Raw genomic sequence first — 10,869 nt, forward strand, 5'->3', positions numbered from 1 at the left:
GGCCAATTCAGCCTACAGCAGTTTAGCTCTATCAGTTTATGCTGAAGTTCTAAGGAATGTTTCAGGCTGGACTGCTTTTTCCATGATGCATAATACAGGGCAGCCAATCAGAACAGAGCTGATTTACATATCGTATATCGGTCTTAAAGGGGCAGTGACAAAAGCAGCCTGTCAAATTCTTTGTGATGAAGACAGGCTGGCAAATGATTATACAGAATATTAATTATGACTGTTTTTGGTACATAAAACCACGACAGTGCTATAAGCGGACCTCAGGGAGAAATAGAAAGTGGAAGAAAAATGCAGGATACGGGCCCTTTAACTCAGAGTTTGATCTGCAGTGGTCTTGGGGGTCCCCTGGTGGAGGGTCTGACTATGAGGTGACCTATAAAAAAATCTGTCGTAGGTGTAGCACTTGTTACACAATACAAACAACAGCAACGTTACCAGCTAAACTTTCCTGTGAATGCAGGGCCGTGTGCAAAAGTTTGTGCGCCCCTGGTGGAATGTACCTGTTTTTTATTTTTCTGTTTATTTTTTTAAAAACTGAAAATAAGCGACCACGTCCTCTACAGAGAGCCGCTTCTGCACATTTTAATGCACATGCACTGTTCACTGGCTGAATTTAACACACGGCTAAAATGTGTATGTCAAACGGAGCACATAAAAAGTAATTGGGCGCTAAAACTGGAGATAAAAGCGCCTTTTTAAGTGTGTTTTCATTGGGGGATGCTCTTTAAATGCAAAAAAAACATTGTCCATTTAAAGTGCGTTCATGTTTCTTCTCACAATAAGCCTAAACATTATTATGTATTTGGTCAGAAATACTAATTGTAGTCAAGGGAACAGCACGGGACCCCCTAAGTTCAGCTTTGTCTATAGTAAAAGGTGTCCCTGTTCTGTTAGGGGCAGTCCAGGACCCCCCAGCCCCCCTCAGTGTAAGTTCATCTAGTTTTAGTCTATACTCTAAGCTCTGTAGTAGTGATGGACGATGATGTTATGTTATCATTAGTGTGATAAATTACACCTCAAATGTACTTTTTGCCCACTACTGCTCAGTAAAGCTCCGCTGTAGGGCTCTATTTCAGCTCTTGGCCGATGACCCTGAGTGTGGAAATGCTCGCCTCTGGTATATTTTTAGTTAGAATTGGCACCAGGGGCATTTTGACGGAAGTGAGCGTAAAGCACTGAGTCTGAGTTTTAGTAAGCCAGCGCTGATCACTCAGCCGCTGTGAGCACAAACTCTGCTCACAAAAACATTTCTGATAAGTCTTAACTTATTACTTAACTTCTTACGTCTCAAATCTTATCGGTTTAGTCTCCATACCAACTTCAGTTAGGACTGAATTTAGAACAGTAGCTATTACAGAACAACAGCTCATAAACTTATCCTAACTTAAGATGAGAAAACAACATCGTAACTAGACAAAATCTCCTAAATTCTGTCCTAACTTTAAAATAAACCCCAAAGATTCTTCACTTCTGTTTTAACCGTTTGTTTCTATTGTTTAATGCAGTGATGGGCGGCTCAGTTAAATATAACCAGTATAATGACGCTACATTTATCTACACTGAAAACTGTGCTCAGACTTGTGAGATTTTGTTTTCCACTGTCCCTCTTATTACCAAGAAAACTTGTCAGATGAAATTTCACAGTGATGGTGGGAAAATTGATGGAAAAAACAGGTACGAATGTGTACGTGTACAGAACGTGTGTCTGTTTATTGGGAGGAGTAACGTTTGTGTGCTCGGCTGAAGCGTTCGGGAAACGGAGACTGAAACTGTGACAAGGGTCGACTGATAAACAGTAGGAAGCAAAGCCTAATTAACTGCCCAGACCAGCTCTGATTGAGCAGCCGGATGATCGGAAATAGGTGATGTTTTCTCTGCGTAGAGCTGTCTGTCTGTAAACCGCCTGGTCTCCAGCTTCAGTGCACAGTGTGGCACAAACTTACAGAGCTGTTATAGCAATTTGTCAATGGCTGAATCTCAAACGGCCCCTCCTTCCTATGTAGAGCACTAAGTTCCTGGCTTCTACACCAAAACAGTGCCCTGTTTGTCCAGTATGGACCTGTGCACACACGGCTGAATCTCAGGAGGCTATTCATTAGACATGTGATGCACTGTATGGGTGCAGCTATTTTAATATGTGGTGCACTATGTAGGGAGCAGGGAGCCGTTTGAGATTCAGACAATGACTACGTTTACATGCACTCAATAATCTGATAACCACAGAAAATCAGATTTTGTCACTAATCCAGTCAACACGTTTACATGCACTTGGGCAATCAGATAATGGGGGAAACTCCAGGTCTACATGAGCAAAGTAATCAGATTTCTGCTTTACAACCAGCCAATAAACTCACAGAAGAAGATGTGATGTAAAGAGAATGTAAAACTCACATTTCATGATGTGGCTCTACCTGAAAATATGAACATACATCGTCTAGAAGATGAAGAATACTTAAATCTTTGAATTCTTGTTTGTGTCAGCAATTCACTGTTTGGCCAGCAGAGGTCACTCTCCCGAATACTTGCCCTGTATCCAAATTGAACCACCTGTAACTCATCTCCTAATCAGTCACCCCTTAAATACTCCTCTCATTCAGCCAATGGGTGCAAAGTATGGCTGAGTGTTTTGTGTCTGTCTACTGAGCATTTGTTTTGTCTGTCTTGCTGGAGTTTTCGACCGACCGACCGACCGACCGACCGACCGTCTGTCTGAAATAGTGGATTCTGCCTGTTTTTTTGGGCTGATTTCTCTGTTACGACCCTTGTGGCTTTGCCTTTTGGCTTCGAGTTTTGGATTGCCCCTTTTTCCCAATAAATCTGCACATGGATCCTTCTCAGGTTCAGAGTCTGCTTCATCACAGTTTGGTTTCAGCATCACTCCGAAAGTGCTTTGCTGCGTCTCACAATACGTTGCCTGTTCTCACGCAGACGGAGAAATCCGAAAGAAATCAGAGTAAGAGTTCACAGCACTGAGAAATCTGATTACGGAGCTAAAATCCAGCCTCTTTATCAGATTTATTAATCGGGTTTCTAGACCTCAGTCTGACCTAAGAAATCAGAGTAAGAGTTCACAGCGCTGAGAAATCTGATTACTGAGCTAAAATCCAGCCTCTTTATCAGATTTATTAATCGGGTTTCTAGACCTCAGTCTGATCTAAGAAATCAGAGTAAGAGTTCACAGCACTGAGAAATCTGATTACTGAGCTAAAATCCAGCCTCTTTATCAGATTTATTAATCGGGTTTCTAGACCTCAGTCTGATCTAAGAAATCAGAGTAAGAGTTAACAGCACTGAGAAATCTGATTACTGAGCTGAAATCCAGCCTCTTTATCAGATTTATTAATCAGGTTTCTAGACCTCAGTCTGATCTAAGAAATCAGAGTAAGAGTTCACAGCACTGAGAAATCTGATTACTGAGCTAAAATCCAGCCTCTTTATCAGATTTATTAATCGGGTTTCTAGACCTCAGTCTGATCTAAGAAATCAGAGTAAGAGTTCACAGCGCTGAGAAATCTGATTACTGAGCTAAAATCCAGCCTCTTTATCAGATTTATTAATCGGGTTTCTAGACCTCAGTCTGATCTAAGAAATCAGAGTAAGAGTTCACAGCACTGAGAAATCTGATTACTGAGCTAAAATCCAGCCTCTTTATCAGATTTATTAATCGGGTTTCTAGACCTCAGTCTGATCTAAGAAATCAGAGTAAGAGTTCACAGCACTGAGAAATCTGATTACTGAGCTAAAATCCAGCCTCTTTATCAGATTTATTAATCGGGTTTCTAGACCTCAGTCTGATCTAAGAAATCAGAGTAAGAGTTCAGAGCACTGAGAAATCTGATTACTGAGCTAAAATCCAGCCTCTTTATCAGATTTATTAATCGGGTTTCTAGACCTCAGTCTGATCTAAGAAATCAGAGTAAGAGTTCACAGCACTGAGAAATCTGATTACTGAGCTAAAATCCAGCCTCTTTATCAGATTTATTAATCGGGTTTCTAGACCTCAGTCTGATCTAAGAAATCAGAGTAAGAGTTCACAGCACTGAGAAATCTGATTACTGAGCTAAAATCCAGCCTCTTTATCAGATTTATTAATCGGGTTTCTAGACCTCAGTCTGATCTAAGAAATCAGAGTAAGAGTCCTCAGCGCTGAGAAATCTGATTACTGAGCTGAAATCCAGCCTCTTTATCAGATTTATTAATCGGGTTTCTAGACCTCAGTCTAATCTAAGAAATCAGAGTAAGAGTTCACAGCACTGAGAAATCTGATTACTGAGCTAAAATCCAGCCTCTTTATCAGATTTATTAATCGGGTTTCTAGACCTCAGTCTGATCTAAGAAATCAGAGTAAGAGTTAACAGCACTGAGAAATCTGATTACTGAGCTGAAATCCAGCCTCTTTATCAGATTTATTAATCAGGTTTCTAGACCTCAGTCTGATCTAAGAAATCAGAGTAAGAGTTCACAGCACTGAGAAATCTGATTACTGAGCTGAAATCCAGCCTCTTTATCAGATTTATTAATCAGGTTTCTAGACCTCAGTCTGATCTAAGAAATCAGAGTAAGAGTTCACAGCACTGAGAAATCTGATTACTGAGCTAAAATCCAGCCTCTTTATCAGATTTATTAATCGGGTTTCTAGACCTCAGTCTGATCTAAGAAATCAGAGTAAGAGTTCACAGCACTGAGAAATCTGATTACTGAGCTAAAATCCAGCCTCTTTATCAGATTTATTAATCGGGTTTCTAGACCTCAGTCTGATCTAAGAAATCAGAGTAAGAGTTCACAGCACTGAGAAATCTGATTACTGAGCTAAAATCCAGCCTCTTTATCAGATTTATTAATCGGGTTTCTAGACCTCAGTCTGATCTAAGAAATCAGAGTAAGAGTTCACAGCACTGAGAAATCTGATTACTGAGCTAAAATCCAGCCTCTTTATCAGATTTATTAATCGGGTTTCTAGACCTCAGTCTGATCTAAGAAATCAGAGTAAGAGTTCACAGCACTGAGAAATCTGATTACTGAGCTAAAATCCAGCCTCTTTATCAGATTTATTAATCGAGTTTCTAGACCTCAGTCTGATCTAAGAAATCAGAGTAAGAGTCCTCAGCGCTGAGAAATCTGATTACTGAGCTGAAATCCAGCCTCTTTATCAGATTTATTAATCGGGTTTCTAGACCTCAGTCTAATCTAAGAAATCAGAGTAAGAGTTCACAGCACTGAGAAATCTGATTACTGAGCTGAAATCCAGCCTCTTTATCAGATTTATTAATCGGGTTTCTAGACCTCAGTCTGATCTAAGAAATCAGAGTAAGAGTTCAGAGCACTGAGTAATCTGATTACTGAGCTAAAATCCAGCCTCTTTATCAGATTTATTAATCAGGTTTCTAGACCTCAGTCTGATCTAAGAAATCAGAGTAAGAGTTCACAGCACTGAGAAATCTGATTACTGAGCTAAAATCCAGCCTCTTTATCAGATTTATTAATCGGGTTTCTAGACCTCAGTCTGATCTAAGAAATCAGAGTAAGAGTTCACAGCACTGAGAAATCTGATTACTGAGCTAAAATCCAGCCTCTTTATCAGATTTATTAATCGGGTTTCTAGACCTCAGTCTGATCTAAGAAATCAGAGTAAGAGTTCACAGCACTGAGAAATCTGATTACTGAGCTAAAATCCAGCCTCTTTATCAGATTTATTAATCGGGTTTCTAGACCTCAGTCTGATCTAAGAAATCAGAGTAAGAGTTCACAGCACTGAGAAATCTGATTACTGAGCTAAAATCCAGCCTCTTTATCAGATTCATTAATCGGGTTTCTAGACCTCAGTCTGGTCTAATAAATCAGAGTAAGAGTTCACAGCACTGAGAAATCTGATTACTGAGCTAAAATCCAGCCTCTTTATCAGATTCATTAATCGGGTTTCTAGACCTCAGTCTGATCTAAGAAATCAGAGTCAGAGTTCACAGCACTGAGAAATCTGATTACTGAGCTAAAATCCAGCCTCTTTATCAGATTTATTAATCGGGTTTCTAGACCTCAGTCTGATCTAAGAAATCAGAGTAAGAGTCCTCAGCGCTGAGAAATCTGATTACTGAGCTGAAATCCAGCCTCTTTATCAGATTTATTAATCGGGTTTCTAGACCTCAGTCTGATCTAAGAAATCAGAGTAAGAGTTCACAGCACTGAGAAATCTGATTACTGAGCTGAAATCCAGCCTCTTTATCAGATTTATTAATCGGGTTTCTAGACCTCAGTCTGATCTAAGAAATCAGAGTAAGAGTTCACAGCACTGAGAAATCTGATTACTGAGCTAAAATCCAGCCTCTTTATCAGATTTATTAATCGGGTTTCTAGACCTCAGTCTGATCTAAGAAATCAGAGTAAGAGTTCACAGCACTGAGAAATCTGATTACTGAGCTAAAATCCAGCCTCTTTATCAGATTTATTAATCGGGTTTCTAGACCTCAGTCTGATCTAAGAAATCAGAGTAAGAGTTCACAGCACTGAGAAATCTGATTACTGAGCTAAAATCCAGCCTCTTTATCAGATTCATTAATCGGGTTTCTAGACCTCAGTCTGGTCTAATAAATCAGAGTAAGAGTTCACAGCACTGAGAAATCTGATTACTGAGCTAAAATCCAGCCTCTTTATCAGATTCATTAATCGGGTTTCTAGACCTCAGTCTGATCTAAGAAATCAGAGTAAGAGTTCACAGCACTGAGAAATCTGATTACTGAGCTAAAATCCAGCCTCTTTACCAGATTTATTAATCAGGTTTCTAGACCTCAGTCTGATCTAAGAAATCAGAGTCAGAGTTCACAGCACTGAGAAATCTGATTACTGAGCTAAAATCCAGCCTCTTTATCAGATTTATTAATCGGGTTTCTAGACCTCAGTCTGATCTAAGAAATCAGAGTAAGAGTTCACAGCACTGAGAAATCTGATTACTGAGCTAAAATCCAGCCTCTTTATCAGATTCATTAATCGGGTTTCTAGACCTCAGTCTGATCTAAGAAATCAGAGTAAGAGTCCTCAGCGCTGAGAAATCTGATTACTGAGCTGAAATCCAGCCTCTTTATCAGATTTATTAATCGGGTTTCTAGACCTCAGTCTGATCTAAGAAATCAGAGTAAGAGTTCACAGCACTGAGAAATCTGACTACTGAGCTATAATCCAGCTCTCTCTATTGAATTTTGTAACCAGATTTCCAGATCAGGCTGTGCCATTTACATGACCATTTGAAATATCAGATATCAGCAGAAATCCGATTATGATCGGATTATTGAGTGCATGTATATGCACTGTGATTTAGCTGCTCTCCAAAAGAAACCGCAGCCGGTCTCAGTGCGGACCTCTACGTTGGAAAGATTTGTAAACCTTTTCTACATCATCAAATCGTCCAGAAATACAGTGATGAAACGTGCAGTTAGAAAGCCTGAAACTCAGGATTCGGTTCCCACAGAATGTTTTACACTATTTACAGCAGTTCTGATCGTCTCATCACATCGTCTCATAAGCACATGATGTCAGTAATCTGTGTCCTCACCTTCAAAGCCTCGCCGCCTCCGCAGAGACACAATAATCCAAAACGTGGTCTGATAACCCGGCAAGAGTCAGAGATCAGTCTAGAGATCTGTGGGTCAGGAGGAAATAAGCACCTCCATTCCAGCCTCTGTTACTCCGTGTCAGTAATTCATACAGTTATTCTAACTTGACGGTGTTTCCTTTTAAATGAGACCAAAATCATGACTGCAGCCCAGAGTATGTGGAAACAGCGCCCTCTTTGACCTTGGGTATGCTATTTCAGGCAAAATTGGGGTGACCGCTAACAGGTTGAATGTACCTCGTTCCTGTAACTTGTTCGAAAAGGTGGAGTTTGTGTTGCAAGGCATGAGGCATATGTTGTGAAAATGTGAAGACCTGTGATGTTATTTTCTTTGCCCTGCTCATGTTCAGGGCTCATTTGCGTGTGATTGATGCTCTGAGCTGGTTTTGTATTTATAAACTACATACAGCATTTTGACTGTAATTATTATTCAGAGATAAGCAAACGCATGCAAAGCCGTGTGGAGCCTGCTTCAGTGGAGCACAGCTGCAGTCAGGCCGTTTCGATGCGTCACAGCTACAAAGTGCTTTCGCTCTGACAGAAGCAGAAGCTGCTGATCAACCACACTTCCTCTGTTTACTTTGGGAACTGAAGAAGCTACACTTGCTGGCTGAGGTTAATCAGTTCAGCATTCTCTAAAACTGACTCAGTGCTCATGATTCACTGGAAGAAGCTCAACCAGCCCAACCAGATGTTTGTCCTACATCTCACAGCATCTTACTAGCGCCAGTAATCTGAAAGGAATTGTTTTTAAATCGAAAAGATCAATCAGCCAACCAACCAATCAGCCAACCAGCCAACCAACCAATCAGCCAACCAGTCAACCAACCAATCAGCCAACCAGTCAACCAACCAATCAGCCAACCAGTCAACCAACCAATCAGCCAACCAGCCAACCAACCAATCAGCCAACCAGTCAACCAACCAATCAGCCAACCAACCAATCAGCCAACCAGCCAACCAACCAATCAGCCAACCAGTCAACCAACCAATCGGCCAACCAGCCAACCAGCCAACCAACCAATCAGCCAACCAGTCAACCAACCAATCAGCCAACCAGTCAACCAACCAATCAGCCAACCAGCCAACCAACCAATCAGCCAACCAGTCAACCAACCAATCAGCCAACCAACCAATCAATTAATCGGCCAGCCAACCAATCAGTTTATTAGCCAACCAACCAACTAACAACCCACCAATCAATATGCCAACCAACTAATCAATCAGTCAATCAATCAGCTAATCAGTCAATCAGTTAATTAATCAATAACCAATTAATCAATACATTAGCCAACAAACCATCCAGTCAATGAATAGATCAATCAAAAAACAAGACACTCAAAATAGTAAATATAAATTTATGATAGTAAAGATATTTCAAAGAAAATAAAAACAAATAAATATTATTATTATGCGTATTATTATTATGCTTATTATTATTATTATTATTATCATCATCATCATTATTATTATAATAATACGTAAACAATAATTAGGGAACTTTAAGACAAGATTAATAAATCAAAATAATCAAATAAAACTATAAGTTTTAGAAATATAAATAAATAAATAAAGTAAACTCTTAAAAAGTTTTTTCAAAGGTTCTTTAGTAAAGACAGCGGTTCTATACAGAACCATGAACACTCAAAGAAACCTCTGCACGCTTAAATGGCTCTCCGCATCATGAAATGGTTCTTCAGACAAAGAACGTGTTCTGTACAAAACCTTTCTGAAAAGAGTTCTATGTAGCACCAAAAGGGTTCTGCTACTGTGACGATGTCAAGCTTGTAACAATAGAAAAACCTTTTTTTGGGTGCTACAGAGAACCCTATGCAACACGGAACACATTCTCCATTAGTCTGAAGAACCAATTCACCGTGCAGAGAACAGTTTAAGCATGCAAAGCATCCTCTGAGTGCTCATTGTTCCATAAAATCACTGTCTGTGCTAAAGAACCCTTGAAGAACCATCAGAAAAAAACAGTAAAATGATAAAAATGATGGGAAATTAGTTACACCACTAAAAATCATAATAATAACAACAATAAAAAAAATAGTCCCTCCGCTGAGGAACATTTGGACGACTCGTGTGGGTTCTCTGGTGGTTCTGGATGGTAAATAAAGTGTCTGTATTTGTATTTGTAGTCATGGCGACGTCTGGTTCCCATCACCACCTCTGTAAAGACGTCTGAACCACTTCACACCAAACCCACTCAAAATCACTCTGTTCACACCTCACACACTGAGTTATGGAGAAAGCTCCCATAATGCACCACAGTGACCACAATGATAAGCCTCAAGGGACTCGGCGATGGACCAGATAACAGGAAGCACCAACGCAGTTTCAGTGTGTGATCAATAGCAGCAGAGCGAGGGTCACCACTGAAATGAGGGAGGCCACGTTTGAAGTGGAGGAGGTGACCTTTCTTTGGCCTCCACCTGACGTCACCGCACGTCTGTACACCATCCAAACGGGCACTGAGCTCAGCAGTCTGCTCCACTGCGCCCCCTTCTGACACCAGGGCAGCTCCACAGGCTGCTTTTCTTAATCCGGCTCATAGACCTGGTGTCATACCTGTTTATCTGACACGCATAAACATCTGTCTGCCTAAACACTGAACCCGTTAAACTACAGCCTTACTGTTTATTTATTCAATTATTATTAGATATAATCATAATATCATAATTATTATATCAACAACTACACTGCAAACAAGGATGTCCTGGTTTGGGAAAAAATCTGAAATATGATCAATATATTGAATATTTCTGCTGCTTTATTAAGACTAATGATGCTGTTCTGTGATATGTAGTCGTTATTTCACATCTTTACAGACTTTTATTGCTCGTTTTAATGTGACCTTGAAAATGCTAAATTAACTGTGAAAATAATTTCACTGGTTAAAACATCTGGGAAATTACACTCATCTCATAATAAGAAAAACTAGATTCAACACTTGCTAAGAGATTGGCTTTGTTATTTATATTTATTATTATGCAACTGCTTTTTCAGTAACTGCTATGGATTAATCCTCAGTTACGAATGATTTAGTGATCACTATGAACTAATCAGTAACCACTGTGAATTCTTCAGCAGTTATTATGAATTATTCAGCAGTTATTATGAATTATTCAGCAGTTATTATGAATTGTTCAGAAGTTATTATGAATTATTCAGAAGTTATGAATTGTTCAGCAGTTATTATGAATTATTCAGCAGTTATTATGAATTATTCAGCAGTTATTATGAATTGT

This window comes from Pygocentrus nattereri, chromosome 2, assembly GCF_015220715.1.
Source record: "Pygocentrus nattereri isolate fPygNat1 chromosome 2, fPygNat1.pri, whole genome shotgun sequence".
Classification (NCBI taxonomy): domain Eukaryota; kingdom Metazoa; phylum Chordata; class Actinopteri; order Characiformes; family Serrasalmidae; genus Pygocentrus; species Pygocentrus nattereri.